We start from the raw sequence: 27,444 nt of genomic DNA, 5'->3' as shown, positions 1-27,444 counted from the left end.
TGTTAAGGGAATGACCATGAAAGGAATTAGTCTGGGCTTGGTTCTGGGCTATCTGGACTAGATTTCTGGGAAATCTGATGCGGGCTACCCAGGCACCCCAACTGATGAATTTAGGGATGAACCAGAGCCCCAGAGCAAAAGCATGGCAGCTAACTTGGTACCAATGAGTGCTAGCTAGAGTACATACATACACATTAGTCTTCCGTGATCTATCATAGGGAACCTCAAACTTTTTGCTTGCATGTCAATTAAAATAATACTGAAAAATCTATGTATTTCTTTCACATTTATAGCTAAAATATTTTACTCTAAGTTGTTCAAGATAATGTAATTTCTGCCCAATTGTAAATATTAACATTACAACAAACTATCAAAATCGCTGTAAACATTTTCTTTCTTTCTTTTTTTTTTTATTCATGAGAGACAGAGCGAGAGAGAAAGGCAGAGGGAGAAACAGGCTCCCAAGGAGCAGGGAGCCCGATGCGGGACTCGATCCCAGGACCCTGAGATCATGACCTGAGCCGAAGGCAGATGCTTAACCATCTGAGCCACCCAGGCGCCCGCTGTAAACATTTTCCAGGGGAATCAACACAATAGCAATCCAGTAGCCGTAATGTCTCATTTAAAAATATGTGAACAAGGTTATTTTAATGGTCAGAAATATTATACCATTTCTTCCTTTTTTGAATTCATTTCCAGCCAACCTCCCCTGACATATTTTCAATCTAATGTAATTTTTTAATGCTTGGATGTCTTATACTGATCACGTATACTTTGCAAAAATTATGTAAATAAATTGAAATGTGAAATTAGCATTTTTCTGTGAGAAGTCTCTAATAACAATTTTATTCTGAATAAATTTAACATTATCATCATTATGACACAAAGTACCTTATTTTATGGCTACATAATTATATTTATAAACATAAAAGCGGACTTTATAGTTAAAAGGCTCATGCAAATATACACAGGTCAATGGGACCACGAGCATAAGCCTGGCTGGCCACTTGTCCAGATCTGAAGGCGTCTGCCGGGCGCAGTCGTAAAACCCGGGACTGATGCCGTAAAAGCTCCCTTCCGGGGAAAGTACTCGGGCTGCCCTGGAGCTGGCAGAGGGAGAGCGTGAAGGTGGCGCCTGCCCGTCTCCCTCCGGAGAGCTCTCCCACAGGCCCTAAATGTGTGTAAATCAGATGCCTGTCCCTCAGGCCAAAGCTCCAACATCAGCAAATGAGCATTTCCCGCACAAAGTCTGGGTTCCCCTCCATGGGCGGCTTCTGCGCTGGAACCCTGGGGCCGGTGAGTCCTAGCTTGCCAGCCCCGTTAGTTTCCTAAGCTAGATGTTTTGGCGGCTCCTTTTTCAGGTCCAGGTCTTAAAAGTCAGGGATGCCCCATGTGGGACTGAAACTTTTCACTCCTCAGGGAGAAGCTCCAGGTTTTGAGTTCCCTCCCCACTGGATTGCCCCAAGCCGGATGGAATTTATGGCAAGATTGTGTCCCAGGCTTTCCTACCCACTTTGATGTGGGCTCTATGCATAGAAATCAATTTTTAGGGTTTTGTTTTTTTTCTTCAGAGGCCATTGTTCCATGTGTAGCTATAGATTGGTGTATTTATGGGAGGAGGGCCATCCAGGATCTTCTTATGTAGCAATCTTGAACTAACGCCCCCACCAAAGGCTCATAATGAAGTACATTAACTCATTATGTGCATCTGAATATTACTAATTATTGGAATGGGATAGGATTCAGTGGACTTCAACAGCCAAAAGTGTGGAGGATACTAAATATATAAAAGGTATATTAATCATAGCTACATTCTCATTAATGTAAATCTATCAGGTAATTATAAGAATGAATAAGAAATCAGTAAGTGGGGAGTGCCGGGGTGGCTCAGTGGGTTAAATGTCAGACTCTGGATTTCCGCTCAGGTCATGATCTCAGTGTCCTGGGTTGGAGATGGGCTCTGCGGCTCAGCAGTCTGCTTGTCTGCCCCTACCTCTGTACTTTCTCTCTTTCTGTCTCTAAAATAAATAAATTAATCTTAAAAAAAAAAACGAAATCAGAGAAGTGGTTGACGAATGACAGTTGTCAGAAGACTTGGTGCCCAAGTAAAATATGCATATGGATTTTCATTGTATACTTGTGGAAGGAAAGTTCCAGCAAGATATCTCTGCTATAGCTATATTTTAAGAATGCAACTGAGAATCTGGTAATTCATTGCTTGGAAATTACCCATGCTTGCCTACTCTTGGGACCCTGTTTATGAAACTCAGGGCTACTTGCAATCCAATTCAGAGACCCCTGATTATTTGCTGTATTTTATGAATATTATTAATTACATCATGATCCAGTAGAGCAAAAGCAGTTAGAAAAAAATAGAGTGCTTGTAAGTAAGGATGTGGGTTTACACTAGAAATGAAAGTAGAAATCAAGGTAGAGCTAATTTTCTTTACAAAGGGAGAAAATGAATAAAATTCATGTCTGTATGCAATATTAAGAATGATTTTGAAAGAAGAAAGGGCAAATCAAACAAATGTGGGAAGTGCTGATTGGATTCTATCAGCAATGTCAGGAAAACGGACAATGAAAGCATAAATAAAAAAGTAAAAACAACAACAACAACAAAAAACAAACCACCAAACCCAGAAAACAACACAACCTTTTAAGCATGTGGCTAGAGGTTCCCATTACCATTGCAGGTCAATTATGGTATCGTGAATTCAGAAGAAGACACTTGTGTTTGGGCAATTTAAAGCCTAAGCTTGGTGACCAGATTCTGATGAACCCTTTCTCAGTAGATTCCAGGCCTGGTACCCTCCGTGCAAATAGCAAAGTGAGGAGTGAGGCAGCATGGGCAGGCACCACACACTCATGGGGATCATCAGAAAAGGTGTTGCCAGCCACTTTGGACTTTCAAAGTGGCTGTGGGTGGCCACCCCTACTAACACTGTAGGTTCCCCTGGGATTTACTCAGGCTATCTCCAAATTCACTAAAGATTTTTTACACTTCATGGGGTTTTCTGTGTTGTGGGGGAATTAAGGATGGGACTGTATTCCCAATGTCAGCAGACTGGTAGAGGGAAAGCATAGCAGCAGGGCATGATCGGTGGGGCTGTGGAGCTCCAGTCTTAGATTCTTTTTTTTCCCCTGTGTTTTTTTTAATTAATTAACTAATTAACTTATTTATTAATTAACATATAATGTATTATTTGTTTCAGGGGTACAGGTCTGTGATTCATCAGTCATACATAATATATATATTATATATTGCCTTATTTCGCTTAGCATAATAACCTCTAGTTCTGTCCACGTCATTGCAAATGGCAAAATTTCATTTCTGATGGCTGCATAATATTCCTGTGTGTGTGTGTGTCTGTGTGTGTGTGTGTGTGTGTACACCACATCCTCTTTATCCATTCATCTTTTGATGGACATCTGGGCTCTTTCCATAGTTTGGCTGTTGTGGACGTTGCTGCTATATACATTGAGGTGCATGTGCCCCTTCAGATCACTACATTTGTGTCTTTGGGGTAAATACCCAGTAGTGCAATTGCTGGGTCATAGAGTAGCTCTATTTTCAACTTTTTGAGGAACCTCCATACTGTTTTCCAGAGTGGCTGCACCAGCTTGCATTCCCACCAACAGTTGTAGGAGGGTTCCCCTTTCTCCACATCCTCACCAACATCTGTCATTTCCTGACTTGTTAACTTTTGCCATTCTGACTGGTGTGAGGTGGTATCTCATTGAGGTTTTGATTTGTATTTCCCTGATGCTGAGTGATGCAGTGTTAGATTCTAATTAACAAATCAAATAGACACTTTGAACTTCTATATTTAGTTTGTGTTTGGTTTTGTCTTAATCTTTATAGATGATATTAAAGATAGTAATTAGCTTTTCCCCACTAAGATCTTTAGAGCTCTTTCCATTCTTTGTGCTTATTTACACTGAACACAATTCAGATAATACTCATTTTTGAAAAATGATTTTTTGGGGGGGACAGAAAGAGAATGCACATGCACATGCCGGAGGGTGGGGGAGGGGGAGAGGGAAAGAGAGAATCTTAAGCAGGCTCCATGACCAGTGTGGAGGATTCAGGGCTTGATCTCACGACCCTGAAATCATGACCTGAGCTGGAATCAAGAGTTGGACACTTAACTGACTGAGCCATCCATGCGCCCCTTAAATGTTTTTAACATGTCAATTATATATCCATTTATTTGTCTATTCAAGACATATTTATTTTGCAGCTACTATACACTTGGCATTAGAAATAAGTAGTGGTCTAGATGGTGATTGTCCTTGAGCTTGTGGAATTTAGAGTATCAGGGAAATAGAGATTAAAAAATTAGTCTAATAAGTACTTACAATTGTATTAAGAGTTTTGAAGAATAACTTTAGGATACTATGGGATACTATGGGAGTATATAACTTATCAACTAGACTGTAATTGCCTCGAAATCAGGGACCATATCTTAAAGTTCTTTTGAGTTTCTCTGTAGCTCCTAACATAGATCATATGCAGAGTAGTAGATGCTCAATAAATATTTGATTGATTACCATCCCTGTATTTGACACTGAAATGATTGATGTCAAATCAAATATTTTTTTCTTCCTTACTGAGCAAACATGAAGGCTGAACTGTAATTTTAAATTTGTTTCTGAAGCCATTATTTGCAAAGCTCACCAAAGTTGTGACCTTTCCCTTAGACTCGTGCTCTAGCCAGAACCTATGTTTAAACAAGGGCAGCTTTCTTGATCTCTGAATCCTGATTTATTGGTTACTGGGTCTCAATTCATAGCTCTCTTGTTATTTGTTGGGCCTCCAGAGTCTGAAAGTAGTTCTTCAAATTATCCTTGGTCTAGTTGCCCACTTCTACCTGCCAGATGATTGCTACTCCAGCATGCTGCCACAATCTAACAGGATGCTCAAGATGGGCCTCAGTAGCCTGACCATGTTTCAGGATTTACAGTTAAGGTCAAACAGGCTGGTAGGTAATGCTGCTGGAACCCAGGGAGTTTCATGTTAGTGTTATGTCCTAGCAGTATGCTTGCTGATTCGGCAGGCTTCAATCCAGTTGGCCATTGTACTTCAACAACAACAAAATAGCAAATCAAACCAAAGCCAGAATGACTTTTAAAGGATTGATTATCTAACAGACAAGAAGTTTTTGTTTGTTTGTTTTAGCAAGTAGCTGTCCATGTACTGTAATTTGGTGATAGTTTTAAACACTAAGATATCATGGAGTAGCTGATATATTAATTAACTCAGTCATTTTAAAAACTATTCTTAGTTCATAGTAGTAGGTTTGTGGTTACATGTGAGGACTCTTCAATGTGTATTTCAAAGGATCCTAGGAGTAAAGGCTCTGCCTTCTTTGTGGTCTCGCAGCACGTGCTTTTATTACTATGAGTTATGCCCTACTTGAATTTTCATGCCTGTCCTTTTCTGCAGCTGTATAACAAGGGGAGTGAGGTCAGATTCATCTGTATATAAACATTTAGTGCATATCACCAGGCTCTAGGACTTAGAACATATTCTGGTGAGCGAATAAGTGTATATGGCAACTGTTGAATATATGATGCCATTTAAGATGGGATTTTTCTCAGATGACTCAACGAAAACTTTGGCAGTAGATCCTGAGTTCCTGCATTGAATATAAAAATGAAGAAAATTAAAAGAAAAAATTAGAACTTAGTCTCATCAAAGTGCACCTTCATCCAATGGGTAGAGAAAAATAGGTCGTATGTTCTATTTACCCCTTTGGTATAGAACAACCTTAATCTTAGGAGGTGGAATGTATGGTCTTAGAGAACTCTTCTGGGCAGCTAAGAGCTGAAAATATGTTTTAACCTATGGATCTTCAAATAATTAGCTCATCTAAAATTTTTTGAATTGATTCTCGTGGGTTTTACAAGCAAAAAAACCACACTACATGTAAATAATAATAATGATTCTGTTGCTGCCTCTTTTAAATTTATAGTTTATTTTATGATATTAGTGTTGGTCAGACTACTAGAACAGTGGTAAATGTGCTTTCAGGCAAACTTGTCAATGGAAATTTTTCTTGTGTTTTGACAGTAAGCATGAAATTGACTGTTGGTTCTTGGATTGGGAACATTTTTCTCTGTTTTACTAATATTTTTTCAAATTATCAAGAATGAATGTTTAATTATTTACAGATGTTGTTCCAGCATCTATTGAGATGGTTGCTTTATCACCCTTGGTTTTCTGATCTGATAAATTACATTAAAGATTTTTCTTTTATGTATTAAAGAAGCATCCTCCTAGCACTCTTGGAGTGTTTACTAACTGGCCCTGGCTATGGGGTCTCTTTTTCTTTTTTAAATGTTTCTAATACATTAAAAGGTTTGTATTTGCTAATATTTTATTTATAAGTGTTATATTAATATTTGTAAGTTAGATGAGTTTGGGGTTTCTTTCATCTGCTATGTCAGATTTCTGCATAAGGGTTATTTTAGATTGACTAAAGTAATTATGAGGCATCTCACCTTTTTTCTCTACTTTTTAACAACTTAACTAGCAAAGGAATTATTATTTGAAAGACAGAAACATTTACCCATCACTTTGCATGGGTGTAGGCCATACATTATTTTTTGAAGAAATTTCTTTGACAGCTTTCCCCAATTTATCCCATGGTTATTGATCTTTTACTTTTTTCCCCAACTGAAATAATTTTCATTTTTTGTTGTTTGATCTTTTTTTCTAACTTCAGGTAATGTGTTTATGTTTTTTTCCCTCATCTCTCTGTTTTTAAATTATATGTGACCAAATTGGTTTATTCTATTGTTCTTTTAAAATAATTAGCTTTTAAATTTGTAAATTCTAATTTATCTGTTTTACTATTTCTTAATTTATTGATTTGTATTTTATTAATAATTTCTGCTCATTTTCCTGAAGTTTGTTCTGTTTTACTCTTTCTAACTTGAGTTACTTTGCCCAAATTTATTATTAATTATTTATTTTTTAGAAATGAATAGTAAAACATTTAAAGTAACTTTCTTTGACTATACAGCAGTATTTTCCAAGTTTTTATATGCAGCATTCTCATGTTTGTTATTTTCCAAATGGTCTGTAGTTGTAATGGTTTCTTGTTCTATCCAAGGGTTATTTACAAGTAATTTTCCTCTTTTAATTTCCAAGTGGTACTTAAATTGAAAAAATTAAGTATTGTTATCTGCTTTGTGGTGAGAAACTGTAACTTGTACAGTTCTTGCTCTTTGCGTTAAATGAATTTTATTTTGGTTTTTGGTCTTTATTTATTTGTATCCGAGTAGAATATCTGATAGTCAGGAGGGTAAATGGGTATAGTAACTCCTTTTTTTACGGAATAGAATAGAGAAAGTAGAAACACCGACCTTGTTCTTCAATTGTAATATCTTGGATCTTTGAGTTTGGAAATATATGGAGAGAAATAAGAAAAAAATCTTCCTACCTTCTTGTTTCTAGTGGTTTCTGTTTCATGATGTCAAGTTGGAACGTGCTAGGAGTACAATCCTATGTAGGTTTATTTTAACCTAATTTCTTCTGTTTTGTGATAACCTATCAGTCTTACCCTATCACGCTGACCCTTTTTTAAAAAATCATTTTATTGGGCGCCTGGGTGGCTCAGTCATTCAGCGTCTGCCTGCGGCTCAGGTCATGATCCCAGGGTCCTGGGATCAGCCCCGCATTGGGCTCCCTGCTCGGCGGGAAGCCTGCTTCTCTCCCTCTCCTACTCCCACTGCTTGTGTTCCCTCTCTCGCTGTCTCTCTCTGTCAAATAAATAAATAAAATCTTAAAAAAAATCATTTTATTGTTTTTTTTTAAATTGTATTTTAGTGTGATATTCATCAAATGTGTTGGGGATTACTATCCAGATGACAGTATGAACTCAAACTTCTGTTTGTAGTAACTTTGGCTTTCTCAAAATTAGTGTTAATATGCTATTTTGTTAATCTTGAAACACACAGGAAAGCAAAAATAAATAGGTTACTATCACTTATAATCTAAGCATCCTTAGATAACCAAACTGTTAATATTTTGCTGGATAGATTTCCAATTTTTTCCTGCTATTAAAAAAAAATACAATTGAGCATACATTAAGCTTTTTACTTCGTTGAACCCTTGAAGGAAATTCACATGAAGGGAAAATACAGTCTAGGATGGGTAGATCTAAATATTCACCTTTTTTCAACAGGAAGGGAAACCTATTTCTTCTTGACAGATGTCCACAGCAAATTCTGAATCACCACAGAAATCATTGCACAGGTAAGGGGAGGAGGGATCAGAAACAGGGAACACGTGAAGGCACAAAACCATCCAATAATTAAAACTCAATAATAAGACTAAAGGACAGCTGGTATCTGTATGGATAATATTGTATAGGAGATGAAGTCAGGGATTATGCATGTTAGATCTTTACTGCTGATTACATAGTAAAGATTAATAAAATCCCTAATATTAAAAAAAAATCCTAGTCATCCTCAACAATTCATGTTAGTAAAGAAGAGACTTTTGGGGAAAAATGGATTTTGAGCAATTTGAAGAAAGAATAATTTGAATATGTTTTGCATGATTATCTTGGAAGAGTTCAAAATAGGAGGAAAGTAGTCAAGTGTAGGTGTCTATTTTTACAGAGGCAAAGAGATATTAGTGTGGAGATGGCAGGCAGAAAATAAAATTTGACTGGACTGATTGGAAGACAGATATTTGTGAAATGGGACTCCTACATATGTGGGGGAGAATATAATATAATTTAGAGAAGCTCAAAGTATTGTCACCTTTTTAAAAAATGTCCTATGAAGATGGATAGAATGGCAAGGGTTAATGTTGGATGGAAAGCAGGATTGTTAGGGAAGGCTAGCTACACTGTTGCCCAAAGTTTACCATATTACACAACACCAATTTTGCATCAGTGCTCTGGCGAGATGCCAGGAGAACACCCATGAAAAAATCTATGGAGCCAGTAAAGAACTGGTTTCTGAAGAAACACATGAAGATATTTTGTATTCATAGGCATTAGAAGTAGCCTCTGTGGTCGGTAGAGCACTTTAAACAGTAATGTGAAACCACTTGCATCTGCTAATTGCTTACTTATTCAATAGTCTTTTTTGACCTGTGCAGTCAGTAGCAGGCAATAAGGAGAAGCCAGGAATAATTGTATGATTGCAGATCTAACTATGAGGCCCGAGTTGGAGTCCTTGCTCTGCCCCTAATTTACTGGTTGATCTTTGTCAAATTACTTCATCCCTGTCTCTCAGCATCATTTTCATAGAAATAAAGCAAGATATTTGAATTGTTAGCTTTTCACGTTCCCTTTCCTGGAACTCTGTGATTAAATTCCCATCAATGCTAAGTAGTAGGTGATAATTTCAGCTCTTTGGTGGTTTTTTTTTGTTTTGTTTTAAGTGCAATCTATATCTATCCATCTGTCTATCTATCTATATTTTTTTTTTTAAAGATTTTATTTATTTATTTGACAGAGGGAGACATAGCGAGAGAGGGAACACAAGCAGTGGGGGTGGGAGAGGGAGAAGCAGGCTTCCAGTGGAGCAGGGAGCCCGATGCGGGGCTCGATCCCAGGACCCTGGGATCATGACCTGAGCCGAAGGCAGATGCTTAACAACTGAGCCACCCAGGTGCCCCTATCTATCTATATTCTTTTACCTCCAAGTAGAACTATGAATAAACCACCCTTAAAATATTATAATGGTAACCAATATTTATAACTTAGTGTATGCTAGGCACTTTATGTGCATTTTCTAATGCAAAGAAGCAGTGCAGTACAGTGGTTATGGAGTGAGACTTGTGCATTTCAACACCCCCCTCCACCACTTTTAATCAGGTTGTTTTATTCATGTGCTTCTGAAAGTTTAATATGGGTAGAAATCATCTGTTGATTGTATTAAAAAGCAGATTTTGATTCGGTAATCTAAGGTGGGGCTTGAGATTCTGCATTTTTTAACAAGTTCCCAAGTGATGCTGATGATTCTTGTCTCTGGAGCATATTTCTGTGCCTCAAAATAAGGATAATAACAATATCTACCACTTATTTACCCTGGGGATTATGTGGATTTATATACTAAAGTACTTTAATAGTGCCTGGCACATAGTAAGCACTTAATAGGTGTTGGCTATTATTCTTATCGACATTAAAATCAGCCCCTTGGGGCAGGTGCTATTATGCATTTTCCTAGGAAGAAAACTGAAGGTGGAGAAGTTAAATAACTTGTTCAAGGTCACGTAATTAGTCACATACTGCAGGGCTTTGACTTTAAGTGGTAGTTCTTCATGATTTCTACAGGAAGCAGCTGTACACATTCCTTTGTTCATTAAATTCTTTGTCATAAATAACTCCAGGAACTCAAGTTCTCAACACTGTGTTCCACTGTCCACAAGTTTTGCTTAATAGCTTTCTTCAATGTCTGTTTATTGTCAGGAATTTCTTCCTGCAGTTAAAAAGTATGCTTCCTGTAACATGTTGAGTTATGTGTTCAGTACACGTAGATGATCCTCTACAGTTTCCATCCTCTTGAATTGAAAGTTCCTGCTCCTCTTCAAGTCATTTTCTTCTTTACTCTTTCAGCATAATTTCTGTATCTTTTCATTTGCATTAGCTTCGTCATACCATAGATGGAAAAACTAAGAAATGACTAACTTCATTATCTAAGTGAGAGGGTTTTCAAAATAATATATAAACTTTCTGTCCAAGGTGTATGTGTGAGGTGGCTCAATCTGAAGCATCCAACTCTTGGTTTTGGCTCAGGTCGTGATCTCAGGGTCATGAGATTGAGCCCCATATTGGGCTCCCCACTCAGTGGGGAGTCTGCTGGAGATTCTCTCTCTTCCTCTGCCCCTCCCCTGCTTGTGCGCTCTCCTCCCCCCACTAGAATAAATGGATGAATATTTTTAAAAAAGAGCGTATGTGTTATGAAATGATGTTCCAGGAGTGGTACATAGACTGTACTTCCTACTTTCTAATTGTCCTTGTGACCACTGAGTACCTCTGTCTGATGCCTTATCAAGATTAACTCTCTCCTGACTGACTTGTCAGTGTGGGGAATGAATTTACAACCTGGACCTTGTACAATGTTTTATTAAAGAGTATTATTTGTACACTCACCATCTGGTAAGTTCTCTCTGAATTCAAAGGAACTTAAAAGGAATGTGGATGTTGGTCAGTATACCTAAGATGCTCAAGGATATGTGAGTCAACCCTGGCTTAATATTTTTGCTCCTTTATTGAAAAAACAATGACCTAAACCATTTTTATAGGCAATCATGTACTTTGTGTATAGAAGAAAAGTGAATTAATGTTTCTCATTCCTAAAAACATTGTTTACATTTTAAATTAAATTTGGGTTTGAAAAGCAAAAAGGAAGTATTGGATTAAAATATTAAGTTCAAGAAAACACCTTATTTATTGCACCCTTGGAGGTAGTTCCCAGAGCTAATTTGATATGGCTCATTATCTTCCTGCTCTGGTACACCAAAGCTATTGCTCCTTTCATCTAGAAGGTTAGTTTAATTAGTTTTGTTCTCCAGGTTTTCACCTGAGCAGTTACAAAGTCAATGGCTGGCAATTAATATTTTACAGAAGTTTAGGGACTTATTGTATTTAGAGAGCAAAGATTTAAAAATGCAGCATGTTAGAAATTATTTAAACTAGTTAACAGAAATTAGACCTTCCAATATAGCAGTACTGGGCACATTATACCAGTAATTTAAGAGGAAGTGAGGACTCTTCCTATAAATCTCAACATCTTTATTACAGGTTTCATTTCCTCCTAAGTTTTTAAAAAGGCATGTTAAGAGTGTGCTGTTAGCTGCATCTTTGAACTGTAAGGGGTAGTTTTTATCATTTTTACTCCTGGTACAAAGCAGTTCCTCACACTTGCTTTTTATTTATCCATTCATTTCATACATATATATTGAGATCATATTGTGATACTGATGGATTGAATGTGGGGAATCTGAGAAAGGGAAAGAAAATCAAAGAGTACTCAGGTTTTTGGCTGGATATGTGGGGTTAGTAATGGAATAGTCTCTCATTGATTGAGAGACTGGGGAGGGAGACATTTTAGAGCCTGAAGAGTAGGAATCAAGAGGTGGGTTTGGGGGACACTGAGAGGTAATCTTGTAGGATTGGATATGCATATCTGGTGTTTGAGTGGCTGGGGTGGTGATTTGGGAGTCATCGTCATATAGACAGAGCATTTAGCTATTGGGCTAGAATTGAGCATCTGGGGTGTAGGTGTCCTCTTAGATAAGAAGGTCTAGACCTGAGCCCTGGTCACCCTACCGCATTGGGGTTGAGAAGAGAAGGAGGATTCTATGAAGTAGATGGAAAAGGGGCAGCCTGTGAAGCAGGAGGTAAAATAATAAAGTGTGTTGTCCTGGAAGCCAAGAAAAGAAAGTGTCTCAAGAAAGAGCTGTGTTAGGTGTGTTCAGCACTGCTGAGAGTTGGTATGGGCTGGGGACCCCAGCACTGATGGTTGGGTTTGGCGATGTGGGTGAGCTTAGTGGAATGCTGAATTAACATTCTGATTAGAAAGATTGAGAACATGAAGATAGCTATCACAAGATTTCTTTGGAGGAATTCTTCTGTAAAGAATGGTCCAGGTGCTGGAGGAAGATTATGGGATCAAGGAGGGTATTTTAAGACAGGAGATAGTACAGCTAGTGTATACTGATGAGAAAACTGGTGTTGCAGTTAAGAGAGAGGATAATTTAGGAACAGAGTCTTTGGGTAGGGGTAAAGGGGTGGAATTCAGATAATTAAAGGAGAGGTTGGCTTTAGATAGGAGTAGGAACAATTTCATCATGTGATAGGAGGGAAGATAGAAGGTATGGGTACAGATGGCGGTAGGCTGGTAAACTTGGTGTAGGAAGGATATAGGAGTTATTTCCCAAGTTATTCTGTTTTATTAGGAAAAAAAGAGGCAAGTCTTTTAGTTAAGAGTAAGTATAGAGCTAGTGTGGAGGTTTGGGGATAGAAAAGATATGAGGGATACCTGGGTGGCTCAGTTGATGAAGTGTCTGCCTTCAGCTCAGGTCGTGATCCCAGGGTGCTGGGATCGAGCCCCGCATCCAGCTCCTTGCTCAGTGGGGAGCCTGCTTCTCCCTCTGCCTGCTGTTCCCCCTGCTTGTGTGCTTTCTCTCTCTCTCTCTCTATCAGACAAATAAATAAAATCTTTAAAAAAAAAGAAAAGATATAAAAAGAGGTGTCTGCAGTGTGAAAAAATGAGAGGAATGTAGAAGATTGCTGGGCAGTATTAGCCTTTTTGAAATTTGAAGTCATCCCTGAAAGACCGGACAGCATTGGTTCAAGTTTTTCTTTAGCCACCTTCAGCTGCTCAGTAGTAGATATGTAGTTAGGTTTTAACAGGTTGGAATTTTGTCAGACAAATACAAAGGATGTGAAATAGATGAGGATGTAGGCAAAAAGTAATTAAAATCATGGGTCTTGGATCTAAATTTGGTGGAAGGAGGGAGAAAGGTAGGTGGTAGGAACCTACTTGATCCCACCTACTTGAGAAAGTAGGAACCTACTCTCCTTGATCCCACCTACTTGAGAAAGGTAGGTGGTAGGAACAATGGATTGGATGTCCCAGTAGGACCAGTAGAGTTTTAGAAAAGTATGGGAGACAAAGTGAACTGGAGAGATAAAAGTTAGAGTTTACAGAATGGTATTCTTGAAATTGAGATTAGGGATTTCTGTCAGTAGTAACAAGATCTACGGTATAAACAATGAGGTGTGTGCCTGAGGTCAGGTTGAGAGCAAGATCAATTGTAATGAATAGGTCAGGAAACTGATATGCCATAGTATGCCATAGTATTCCGTAGTATTAAATGAGTCAGTTATTTGAATATTATAATCACCAATAAATCATAGGAAAAGTGATGAAAAGAAAACCAATCCAAGGGTTAAACTTTCCAAGGAATGAGAGGTTATAACTGGGAGGACAGTAGATAATCAGTGGGGAGGGATGGCAGCTGGTATATTTTTGTAGTCATAACTTTAAAGGGAGATCAGACAGCATGGTTGTATATTTTACTCTGGGGAATTCAACTTTTCAGACAGACCTACAATAGGCAGATTGTTGGGTTTTACCAGAGTTGGAATCTTTGCCATATAGTTGTGCCAATGAAAAGGGAGAAAGAGTGAAAGGTGTTAGCAAAGCAATCATTCTAAATATGGACTAATGAAATTCTGACTAGTTAAGAAGAGCAGGGAAGACATGAGAAGAGTGATCAAGAGAATGGCAGTGGATTGGAAGTCTCGATAACAGGAGATGAGGAATTGCTGGAGAGAGTGTACAAAGTAAATGAGCTAAAATCTTGGAACATGGTGTTCAGAGAGTGGGAACCTTGAGGCTGAGATTTTAAAGGTGATGACAAGATGAAGTGGATGACTGGCTTTGAACCAAGGAAGCAATCTTTGGACATGTGGAGGTGGCGGAACTGAGACACCAAAGTGTTGATGTCATTAATTCTTCTTCTTCTTTTATTTTTTTTGACAGGAGTAGGGATAGAAAGGAACTTGTGGAATAGGTGATAAAGTCATCGATGAGTGATGAGGGGTGACAGGATTTGTAGATGACAGTAACAAGCAGGGAGAATATGCTGGCTTGATCAAAAGATCTGAGCTTTTGAGCACAGAGAGAGTAGAAACGGACTGGACAGAGCAATGGGAGCAGGGTGGACACCTCTTCTACTGCCACACTTCGAGATACAGAGGGATAGGAGAAGAAGAGAGCCTTCCTTCTAGAGGGCTACAAAGAGACTGTGTTATCAGAAGGCAGCCAGGGAAGGGAGTGCTCAGAGAAGAATTATATTAGCTTGTTGGAGCTGCATAACAAAGTACAATAAACTGGGTGGTTTAAAACAACAGAAATTTATTTTCTCGCAGTTTTGAAGGCTGGAAGTCTGAAATCAAGTTATTGGCAAGGTCATGTTCCCTCTGAAGGCACTTGGGATGGTCTGTCCCAGGCCTGTCCTAGCTTCTGGTAGTTTCTTGACTTATGGCAGCAGAACTCCAACATGATATCCTCTCTACATGCATGCTTGTCTCTAAATATCCCCTTTTTATGAGGACAGTGGTCCTATTGGATTAGGATTCCACCCTACTCCAATATGACCTTCTTCTTCTTTTTTTTTTTAAACCTTATTCTAACTTGAGTAATTACATCTGCAATGACCCTGTTTCCAAATAAGGTCATAATCTGAGGTACTTGGAGTTAGGACTTCAACATATGAACTTGGGTAAAAGGTGGGGGGCGGGGGCACAATTCAACCCATAACAAGAGTGCTAATGACAGACAAAAAGACACAGTGGAAAGATTTTGGAGGTAGAGGATGGTTGGGAAAGTGGGTTAGAGTACTAGATGTACACAATGCTTGGGATGATGGATGACATGGGAGCTCAGGTTTCTGATTAACAGGTAACAGGGATGTTAGCCATGATGGTATTAGACCTGATGGCCAACCAGAGTGACACAGGGCCACTGGAGAGGTGTTCTCTCCTGCACCTCTCAGCAGGGTGATGACCAAGGGGAGGGGGAAGTGAAAGAGCTCGCAGTATGCTGACCTCAGGAACAGAGGAACTTTGGGAGCTTCTTTTCTGTAGTTCTGAGGTTGTATGGTGGACTTGGGGAAGGCCACTCTCACCTGGAACACCTCTCATTTGCAGGGATGGTATTATGGTGGCTGAGACGTGAGATGTGGAGAAGTGTCTTTATCATCTGATAGCCTCATGTTGTGGTACTTATTAATTAGGTGACCCCTCAAAGTTATAAGTATTTTGTCAGCTGTAGAATCCAGTATGGGGGCATGGTATTATGAGAAAGGTTCTTAACATGTTTTCAGCAATAAAATTCAAATTTCAAGGGGACATGTTTATTCTTTTTTTTTTTTTTTAAGATTTTATTTATTTGAGAAAGAAAGAGAGAGAGCACAGAGGGAGAGGGAGAAGCAGATTCCCTGCTGAGCAGAGAGCCCAATGTGGGGCTTGATCCCAGGACCCCAAGATCATGACCTGAGCTGAAGGCAGACACAGACACTTCACCGACTGAGCCACCCAGTTGCCCTGGGGCATATTTGTTCTTAAAGGAAGAAACTTTTGGGGTATGAGTACATGGAATTATTTAATGTATTCATTATGATATGCTACTGCTAAGTGAGTTTTCTATGTTCATCAAGACAGGCATGGTGGGACCTCTATCAGAAAGAGCTTCACAGGGGCGCCTGGGTGGCTCAGTTGGTTGGGCATCTTCCTTTGGCTTGGGTCATGATCCTGGGGTCCTGGGATCGAGCCCCAGCTCGGGCTCCCTGCTCAGCGGGGAGCCTGCTTCTCCCTCTGCCTCTGCCTCTGCTGCTCCCCCTGCTTGTGCTCTTTATCTATCTCTCCGTCAAATAAATAAATAAAATCTTTAAAAAAAAGACTTAAAAAAATAGAATACATTTCCTAAAATTAAAAAGCTAAAAAAATATACTTGGAATTACTAGAAGTAGTATGACTCAAGAAGTACAAAAAAAAAAAAAAAGAATGAGCTTCACAAATATGTCAAATAGAAGAACTTTGGGCCTTCATCTATTTTTCTCTTCTATATTTATATTCCACCTGCTGATACTTGCTTTTCTTTCTGCTCTCTGGGGGCTCTTTACTTGCCTGCTTTACTTTTCTTGAGTAAAGATTCTCTTCATTCTCTTCATGAGGTGTCTCAGTGATATTTTAGAAAAATATATTTATAGAACTAAATGATATCCAAAAAACAAGAAAGGAAAGAGCAAAAGCTAAAGTTTACTAATTGTTAGCTAAGATGTTAGACGCTTTCACATTGTTACCTCTTCATTTAAATTACTCCTCACAAGGAGGGATAGATGATATTCTCTTTTATTGAGGGGGAACCTGAGCCACAGAGAGATTAAGAGACTTTGCTCAAGGTTATACATCTAGTTAGAGGGACACATTTTGTTTTAAGATTTTATTTTTAAGTAATCTCTGCACCCAACATGGGGCTCGAACTTACAACCCCGAGACCTAGAGTTGCATGCTCTACCAAATGAGCCAGCCAGACACCCCTAGAAGGACACACTTTTCTTTCACACTCAGTCTGATGGACTTAAAAGTACTTTTTTCCCCATTACATCATTTATTCCCTAATGTAACAAACATGTGGCTTCCTTTAAGTGTATTGGCTTTTCAAGAAGATGCTGCCTGATGTAATAAAGGCAGCTCCTTGATCTGGTGGGCAGGCACCTGGGATCATAGCTGGCTTTATCATCTAGTAGCTACGTGATCCCCTACCCTCAACTGTAAGGTAGGGCTACTAATATCTACCCCCAAGGTTATGATGGTGATAAATAAATGGTATGAGAAAGGACTGAGGAAATCACCATATTGGATGTGTGCCTTAATAACAGTTGTGTGTCTTAATAACGGTTACTTCCTTCTCTTTGTCATTAGTTATTTGAATGCAGAACCAGAATGCTTGTTAAACCCAAAGAAATCCCAAACAATTGGTAAGGATGGACCAGGGGATAGGTGAGGTGATTGGGAGATTTTACAGTATATCTCAACCCACATCAAAGCCAAAAGCCCACATCTAAAATTTGGCCTTAACTTGTGATTAGATAACATTATTATGGCCCAGGGAAAAACAATTTCTATTTAAAAGGTCCACTGATTCTGACCCATCCCAAATTAATGCAATCTCTCTTTTAACAGGTCCAAGTTAATCAAGCATTAGTATATTCAGCTCTTTAAGTGTGGCTGAGCTATTATTAAGGGTAATTCAGGAACATTCAGCAATTTCCTCTCAAACATAAGAGCCAAAGGAATTCCTTTAGAATGTGAGCTTGAGTATAAGACGGACATGAGAGGATGGACACTTAGGAAAATTTAACCCCATGTAATTGAGTCATTCTCTCATCTAGTCCTGTGCTGGAATCTCCTGAAAGATATAGATGGGGCGCCTGGGTGGCTCAGTTGGTTAAGAGACTGCCTTCGGCTCGGGTCATGATCCTGGAGTCCCGGGATCGAGTCCCACATCGGGTTTCCTGCTCAGCAAGGAGTCTGCTTCTCCCTCTGACCCTCCTCTCTCTCATGCTCTCTGTCTCTCATTCTCTCTCTCTCAAAATAAAAAAAATAAAAAAATAAAAAAATAAAAAAATAAAAAAATAAAAATAAAAAATAAAAAAAAAAAGGTATAGATGAAATGGTTCCTATGGCAGCAGTCTCAAACTTTAGTGTACCTAAGAATCTCTAGGGAACTTTGTGACAAAGCCTTTTGTTCAGAGATTCTAAACCACTAGATATTAGGTGAGACCCAGGCCTCTGCATTTCTACAAAGCTCTTATGGTCATTCTGATGCAGAGGGTCAATAGGCAACACTTTGAGAAATACTAACCAATTAATATAAGCTTATCATTTGAAAAATGCAGTCATTTTAAGTCAGTGACCAATGTCTTTCTGTTGTCCTTTGTTCTTGACTTGCTGTACTTGGTACTTTGTGTGCACATGAATGGAGCTTAATATATCTTAGTGGGTGAAATAATCTTGGGAAATTTTACCTGTAAAATATCAGCACTTCAAGGGAAGAGTCAATGTAAGTTGTTTCTCATATTGACCATTAGCAGATTATGTTGGCCACATTTTTGTCCTATTTTTCCCAGCTTCTTGAATCACAGTTATCCATTTTATTTGCAATAGAATGCTCAGTAAAGGAAGTTAAGTGCATCACTCCTATGGCTGTATTTTCTACAAAATTCAATAATGAGGATCCTTTTAATTTCGGATCTCTTAGGGGCAAAGAGTCAAGAATCAGATTTATAAGGCTAGAAAAATTCATCAAATGCTATCTAGTATGTTCCTTGCCTTTGGCAGAATCACATCTAAGTCATCTATTCCAATTGTACTTCCAAAGGGGACCAGGAGTACTTGCCCCTGTGCTGTGGGGGGACGCCCCCCTTCCCCTACACACATGTTCCTTCACCTCTGCAACCTAGACTACAAAAAATCCTTTCTCTGTGCATTGGCTGTTTATTTGTAGAGGATTATTAAGGCAACAAGAGGCACCAGGATTTCTGACTAATATCTGGAGACTTTGATGTGGTCCGCAGACATGGTCCTCATGAAAATGAAAGGCTCATTGGGAGGAAGAAGCATCAGCACCCGTTCTCTAAGGAGAAGCTCTGAGACCCAGAGTGTGGGTTCGAAACTTGCAGCAGGAGCATAGTCTTTACTTGGAAAGTGCTGTTGCACTGCCACAGGGGGGATGTTCTGTGACTGTGTTCCTTCCCCAACACCTCAAAACCCAAGCAATGGGAGTAATAAGGGATTCAAATGGCAAGAGTTAATGGTATCCAGGTATAGTCTTTGACTTTCATATTAGCAATGAGTATATCATGATTCTTTTGAATTGCCTTGCTTAATCTAAAATTTTCCATATTACCTTCTTAGAGAGGTGTTAGTAAGAACAGTGGGCAAAGTAGTCCAGGAATGGGGACAAGAAAAAGACCAACTGTTAGTTGAATGAGCAAATTCTACAAGATTGGAATTAGAACAGTTTTATGTTAGGATGTAATTGCCATTCACTCTCTCCCAGCCATGCCTATGCAACCCCTAATAGGGTGCTGCCCTGTATATAGCCAGTATTCAGTAAGTGCTTATAACCTGTTTATTCATTTCAGTATATTTGTGAGGCAAGAGTCATTTGATTTAGATTCTTTCAGTTCTGAGATCAGAATCATACGATTTTTCAGTTTGTCTAAAAGGGGTGGACAGGGTTTGGACTAAAGATGATATATGGTCCATTACCTCCTTGGGGAGTAGAATGAGATCCTGGGCTGGCTATGGCTGAGTGGTGCTGAGTGCCATGTAACACCTCCCAGAAATGACCTGTATTGTAGGGTAGAGACTTCCTCTATGGGGACCCTCCAGGCATCAGGACCAATCTCTTCTGAGACGTAAGAATGAGTGGGTCTTGGGACTTCTGGTTGATGTGGGAATTACATCTGCCACTAGGTAGGTGTGTTTGTGGCAGGGAACATATGCCTGGAATTTGCCTGAGTGGGACAAATTCTGCAGCACCATGTCTCTGTGGCCCCATCCCCTGTAGGCAACTGGACTTAGAGGGTGCCAGAGTGGTGTTCAGGGTCGGTCATCCAGCCTTACTCTGTCCACCCTGGGCTGATAGTCTTAGGGTCTTGGAGAAAATGTTGCACTGACAGAAAGTCAAATCACCCCAAGGCTTTCTTTAGTGTCCTGTTAGTCTTACAATAAATGTTTATTATTTTGGTGAAAAGAATTTTCCTTGCATGTCATATTCCATCTTCTGGGAAGAAAATATTGAGACAAGAGGGGATTTATCATTCTAGAGTTTATTGGCTTGTACTGTTTATTTTTGAAAGGAAAACAATCCCCATATCAGGAAGTGGTAACAAGACAGAGCCAAGCCTGCAGATGCATGGTGGAGAATAGAGTGGCAAAATCTCAGGCTGTTGCAGCAGTGTCATTTTTCAGAAAATGATTCTACCCTTATATCGATGGCATTGACACTCTGCTCTCTTCCTGATCTAGTTCATGGTCACCCCTTCCCAGCTGGAGGTCCTCACCTCCGTGTCAAGCCTCAGTTTCTCCATTTGAACATGAGAAATTGCAGATGCTCCTTTAGGAGTTTTTTTCATCTTTAATGGCTGTAGTTAATATCTTTTATTAAACATTTAAGGCCCTTTTTTTTTTTTGGCATGTTGTATTAAGAGAGTGAAAATCCCACAAAATGCAGAAATCCTAAAAGTATAAACTAAGATTTGTCAGCATTTCTTGTATGGCGGGTGACCAGAGGAGAGGAAGGTTAAGTGTTGGGATGGACATTTTTTCCCTGCAGGCGTGGGAAGGGCAGTGATCTCTTCTGGGAGGGCTGGTTCTCACTAACATGAACCTCTGGAATGAAGTGCCCAGGAAATCAGAGTTCTGCTCTAGGATGGGTGTGGAGAGAAACAAAATTACATCCCATTTGACTTCACTAGAATCCCCATCTCCCTCCACTCACTGCTTTCCTTCTCTCCTTCTCTTGTACCTCTGATTGCCTTTTCTTCTCTCTCCATTTCATTTCTTTCCTCCATGTTTCCCTCTTTTTGTTTGTCCCTTATTCTTTAGACCAAAAATATAGCTCTTGACTCTCTTAACTGTAGAGAACAAACTGAGGATTGGTGGAGGGGAGGTAGGCGGAGGATGGGCTAAATAGGATGGGGATTAAGGAGGGCACTTGTGATGAGCACTGGGTGTTGTATGTAAGCGATGAGTCACTAAATTCTACTCCTGAAACCAATATTATACTCTATGTCAACTAACTAGAATTTAAATAAAACTTGAAGCATGAAAAAAAAAATTCTTTGATTTTTTCAAACCTTCTTAATTCTTAATGAACAGAGGCTTGTTTTACACTAAATGAAAATGGAGTTGAATTGAATTTCACGTATATGGGCCCTGATTTTCATTTTTCCTGCATGAAAGTGATTTGCAAAGCCAAAAACAAAGCAATGAAAACAAACAAACAAAAAAGCTTCTCCACCTTACTGTTAACAAGATATGAATGAACAGTGAGGTGTTGGTATAATACCCAAGATGGGGACATGTAAATTATTTTACTACCTGTAACTTTTTAGAGGCAAGTAATAAGGGATTCAAGTAATAAGGGATGTAAACTCAAGTTAGAAAGATTTTCATTTTCCAGAGAACCATGAGGTTGGCTTTGGGCTGTGAGAGCGAGGATCCTAAGCCTTAGTAGAAATAGCTGAGAAGTCTGAAGGTGGGAATTGTGGTAAGAAAGTACTAAAGCAGGCAGACATCTAGCCCCCCCCCATCCTATTCAAACCCTTACTTTTAAATATTTTTTAAAAATTTAAAAATTTTATTGAGATATAATTGACATATAACATTATATTAGTTTCAAGTGTACAACATAGTGATTTGGTATTTGTATATATATTGTGTAATGATTACCACAGTAAGTCTAGTTAACATCCATCACCATATATAGTTACAAAGTTATTTACCTTGTGATGAGAATTTTTAAGGTTTACTCCTCTAGCAACTTTCAAATATACAATACAGTATTATTTACTGTAGTAACCATGCTGTAATTACATCCCCATGACTTATTTTCTTTATAACTGGAAGTTTGTACCTTTTGACCCCTTTCACACATTTGCCCCCCCACCTCTCAACCACTAGTCCCTGTGCCTATGAGCTCTGTTTTATTTTTGTTTTTAGATTCTACATATAGTGAGATCATATATATTCATCTCCCTCTATCTCAGTTATTTCACTTAGCATAATGCCCTCAAGCTTCATCTATGTTGTCACAGATGGCAAGATTTTCTCTTTCTTCCTTTCAAGTAAGCTCTACGCCCAACATGGGGCTTGAACTCACAACCCTCAGATAAAGAGTCGCATGCTCTATGGATTGAGCCAGCCAGGTTCCCAAAGATTTTTTTTAATGGCTGAATAATATTCGTGTGTGTGTGTGTGTGTGTGTGTGTGTATCACATTTTTAAAAATCTCTTCTTCCATTGATGGATGATACTTAGGTTGTTTCTTTGTCTTGGCTATTGTAAATAATGCTTCAGTGAACATGGTGGGGGTGGGGGTGCATGTAACTTTTCAAGTTAATGTTTTCATTTTCTTCAGGTGAATACCCGGAAGTAGAATAGCTGGATCATATGGTAGTTCTTTTTAAAATTTAAAAACAAATTTGAGGGACCTCCATACTGTTTTCCATAGTGGCTGCACCAATTTGCATTCCCACCACCAGTGCACAAAGGTTCCCTTTTCTCCACATCCTTGCCAACACTTGTTATTTCTTGTCTTTTTGATGATAGCCATTCTGACAGGTGTGAGGTGATACCTCATTGTGACTTTGATTTGCATTTCCCTGATGATTACTGATGCTGAACATCTTTTTAGGGACCTGTTGTCCATCTGTTGGCTATAGCTTGCCACTTATATTTTCTTCTAGGAGTTTCATGCTTTAAAGTCTATGTTCAAGTCTTTAATGCATTTTGTGTTAGTTTTTGTGTATGGTGTTAGATAGTGGGTTCAGATTTATCCTTTTTCATATGGCAATCCAGTTTTCCCAGCACAGTTTATTGAAGAGAATGTCCTTTCTCCGTTGTGTATTCTTGGCTCCTTTGTTGTAAATGAATTGACCATATATGCATGGGTTTATTTCTGGGCTCTATTCTGTTCCATTGATCTATGTGCCTGTTTGTATGCCAGTACCATACTGTTTTGATTAGTATAGCTTTGTAATATATTTGAAATCTGGATGCATCCAGCTTTGTTCTTTCTTGAGATAGTTTTGGCTGTATGGGATATTTTGTGGTTCCAAACAAATTTTGGGATTGTTTGTTTTGTTTCTGTGAAAAATGCCATTGAAATTTTCATAGAGATTGCACTGAATCTCTTGATTGCTTTGCATATCTTTGTTTTTACCAAGGAAACTCCCTGCCTTAGCATATTTGTCTTCACATGAAATTTTAATTGATGAAACATATCCCCTATTAATTTCATGCAACCTCTTCATTTTACCAATGAGGAAATTTTCTCTTTGAAAGAAAGCTCACTTTAAGAAATGTATCCCTGTCATGGTAAATAATAATAGTACCATCAATACCACAATAATAGAAGCATACTGTTCATTTTAAGGTAGGGGCTCCAGGCCAATTGAGTATACTGCAGTCATTGTGTTCTGCTCTAGGGACACAGTATTTAAAGGTCACTAGTAATTTAGAGGAGGGTAGCTAGGATAAAAAGAGGCTGAAACTCTAGTCATACGGGGACTAGTTCAAGGGGAAGGTGATGTTTAATATGAAAAAGAGAAACCAAGGCAGGGATGTGATTGCAGTTTTTAAGGAGGGCAGCTGTATAGAAGGAAGAGAAGATATTTTGTATCCTTGGGGCAGAACCAGTTCTAGGGGATGGAAGTCTCTGGACAGATCCAGGCTCAGTCAGTGGAAGGGGTTGCTAGGGATTGGAGTTGTTTCACAATGGTGCAGTTTCTCTTGTGCCATAGATTGTTAAGAATAGGTGTTTGCTGGGACAAGTGTTTTAGCAAAGGGGATACAGCAGAATTTCAGCGTCAGCCTGGACATTGTATCTGATGACCATAGGTCCTTGGGCTCTAAAATTCCAAGAGGGAACGGATTGGGGAATCATATTTTGCTTAGTTCAAAACTCACTTTACATTTTCAAATTATAACTTTAAATCTAAGCCGCTTTAAGAGGCAGTGGATTCCAAGATTTATTTCTGCCATACAATTCAAATTGCCTTTTATTAAATAAAAGGGTTGCAGGAAATTCAATACACCCATAAACTCAATACAGTTTTCAGTACGTGAAGAGGCTCTTATGAAACTACAATTTTGTGATATAAGTGAACATAAGTAAAGAGCATGTGAGTTGACTTTTTTTTAATACTCAAAAGCTTTTCAGTCGTAAGTATTAAGAGTCAGAACACCACATATAAAATTTAATATTCTTTTTATTCAGTGTTTGGTGTTATTTGATTTACAATTTGGAGCAAATCTATGACACCAAAGGTTTTAAAAATTAAAGCAAAATTTAAGAGACAATGCCTTTTCCACAATTCCCTTTAATCTTCTTTGAAATCCCTCCCTGGTACCAGCAAGATACTGATTTGTTAGGGCATTTCCCCTTAATATCCTTTAGGGATTCCTAAGTCCTGTATAAAGTGACCTTTGTGTTTTCCTTCTGTTTCACAGGAATTTCTCAATTAGAAATGGAGACAAAAATTTTAAGGGACATTCCAATATAGCTGAAATAGCAAAGTTTTCTTTTCTGGAATTTCAGTATGAAGCTATGAGCAGCTTGATTGCTTTCAGATTGAATACACACCCACTCAAATAACTTCAGATTTCTTTATGGCATAAATCAAATCCTTCTTCCTTCTCCATCTTATCTCTAACATAGAGCGGCAAAACCAAAATGCTAGCTCAACAGGCAGAGAGAGTCATGATTTTCTTTCTCTTGTCCTTTAGTTTATGTGTCTTGTTTTGAGCAAGAAGGGAAGAAGGGATTAAAAAAAAATTTTAAGATTTTATTTATTTATGTGAGGGAGAGGGAGAAAGAGAGTGCACATGTGCACGGGTTGGGGGGCGCTGAGGGAGAAGCAGGCTCCCCACTGAGCAGGGAGCTTAGCCTGGGGCTCAATCCCAGGACCCTGGGATCATGACCTGAGCCCAAGACAGATGCTTAACCTACTGAGCCACCCAGGTGCCCTGGGATTTAAAATTTTACATGACATTAGCTAGTGAGTCCTTTGTGTGACTAAATGCCTAAGAAAGCTTACTGAATTTGAAGTTCATCTTTTTCTTCTTCTTCTTCTTTTTTTTTTTTTCTGGTAGGGAAAGACTTCTGCCCTTTACTTCTTCTTTCGAGAGCATTTTAAATTAGGAAGTACCCTCATTTGATGTCTGTCCATTCCAACTCCCACCCTTAGCTAATTTTAGTCTTTGCTAGAGTTTAAGACAAACAATTTGGGAAATTCCATATGATGCAAGATCCTAGCATCAGAATTTTAGAGCTGTGTCAGATACATTTTAGAGACTTAGTTCATGGCTAAGTTAATGATTAGAACACTGAGGCCTGAGTTCAGTGATTTACTAAAGTGCATGTATCAGGATATAAAATCAATGTGCAGAAATTAGTAGCCTTTCTATACACAATGAGACAGAAGAAAGAAATTAAGGAGTCGATCCCATTTACAATTGCATCTAAAACCATAAGATATCTAGGAATAAACCTAACCAATGAGGCAAAGGATCTGTACTCAGAAAACTATAGAACACTCATGAAAGAAATTGAGAAAGACACAAATGCTATGCTACCTAGAGCAATCTACACATTCAATGCAATCCTTATCAAAATACCATCAACATTTTTCATAGAACTGGAACAAGTAATCCTAAAATTTTTGTGGAACCAGAAAAGACCCCAGATAGCCAAAGGAATGTTGAAAAAGAAAAGCAAAACTGGGGGCATCACAATCCTGGACTTCAAGCTCTATTACAAAGCTGTAATCATTAAGACAGTATGGTATTTGCATAAAAACAGACACATAGATCAATGGAACAAAATAGAGAGCCCAGAAATGGACCCTCAACTCTATGGTCAACTAATTTTTGACAAAGCAGGAAAGAATATCCAATGGAAAAAAGACAGTCTCTTCAACAAATGGTGTTGGGAGAATTGGACAGCTACATGCAGAAGAATGAAACTGGACCATTTCCTTATACCATACACAAAAATAGACTCAAAATGGATGAAAGACCTAAATGTGAGACAGGAATCCATCAAAACCCTAGAGAAGAACATAGGCAGCAACCTCTGTGACCTCAGCCACAGCAACTTCTTGCTAGATGTGTCTCCAAGGGCAAGGGAAACAAAAGCAAAAATGAACTATTGAGACTTCATCAAGATAAAAATCTTCTGCATAGCAAAGGAAACAGTCAACAAAACCAAAAGGCAATTTATGGAATGGAAGAAGATATTTGCAAATTACGTATCAGATAAAAGGGCTAGTATCCAAGATCTATAAAGAACTTCTCAAACTCAACACCCAAAAAACAAATAATCCAGTCAAGAAATGGGCAGAAGACCTGAACAGACATTTCTCTAAAGAAGACATCCAGATGGCCAACAGACACATGAAAAAATGCTCCACATCACTTGGCATCAGGGAAATACAAATCAAAACCACAATGAGATACTACCTCACACCAGTCAGAATGGCTAAAATTAGCAAGTCAGGAAACAACAAATGTTGGCAAGGATGCGGAGAAAGGGGAACCCTCTTACACTGTTGGTGGGAATGGAAGCTAGTGCAGCCACTCTGGAAACCAGTATGGAGGTTCCTCAAGAAGTTAAAAATAGAGCTACCCTACAACCCAGCAATTGTACTACTAGGTATTTACCCCAAAGATACAAATGTAGTGATCCGAAGGGGCACATGCACCACAATGTTTACAGCAGCAATTTCTACAATAGCCAAACTATGGAAAGAGCCTAGATGTCCATCACCAGATGAATGGATAAAGAAGATGTGGTGTACACACACACACACACACACACAGACACACAATGTGGAATATTATGCAGCCATCAAAAATGAAATCTTGCCATTTGCAAAGACACGGATGGAACTAGAGGGTATTATGCTAAGTGAAATAAGTCAGTCAGAGAAAGACAAGTATCATATGATCTCACTGATATGAGGAATTTGAGAAACAAGAGAGGATCATAGGGGAAGGGAGGGGAAAATGAAACAAGGCAAAACCAGAGAGGGAGACAAACCACAAGAGACTCTTAATCTCAGGAAACAACCTGAGGGTTGCTGGAGTGGAGGGGGTTGGGAGGGATGGGG

At 38.8% G+C, this 27,444-nt stretch overlaps 1 long non-coding RNA gene across 1 annotated transcript in view; it reads left to right on the top strand.

Moving 5' to 3' along the window:
• The first annotated feature begins 389 nt into the window (after positions 1 to 389).
• The window catches only part of LOC145722561 (uncharacterized), a 126,324-nt gene continuing 99,269 nt past the window's right edge, over positions 390 to 27,444 (top strand). Inside the window, exon 1 of the long non-coding RNA XR_014146902.1 lies at positions 390 to 1,296. This is a non-coding gene — a long non-coding RNA (uncharacterized LOC145722561). The remainder of the gene's footprint in view (positions 1,297 to 27,444) is intronic.

The sequence above is a fragment of the Leptonychotes weddellii genome, chromosome 7 (assembly GCF_054177405.1).
Source record: "Leptonychotes weddellii isolate Sample4059 chromosome 7, ASM5417740v2, whole genome shotgun sequence".
Lineage (NCBI taxonomy): Eukaryota > Metazoa > Chordata > Mammalia > Carnivora > Phocidae > Leptonychotes > Leptonychotes weddellii.
This window is presented reverse-complemented; position numbering and strand designations above follow the sequence as displayed.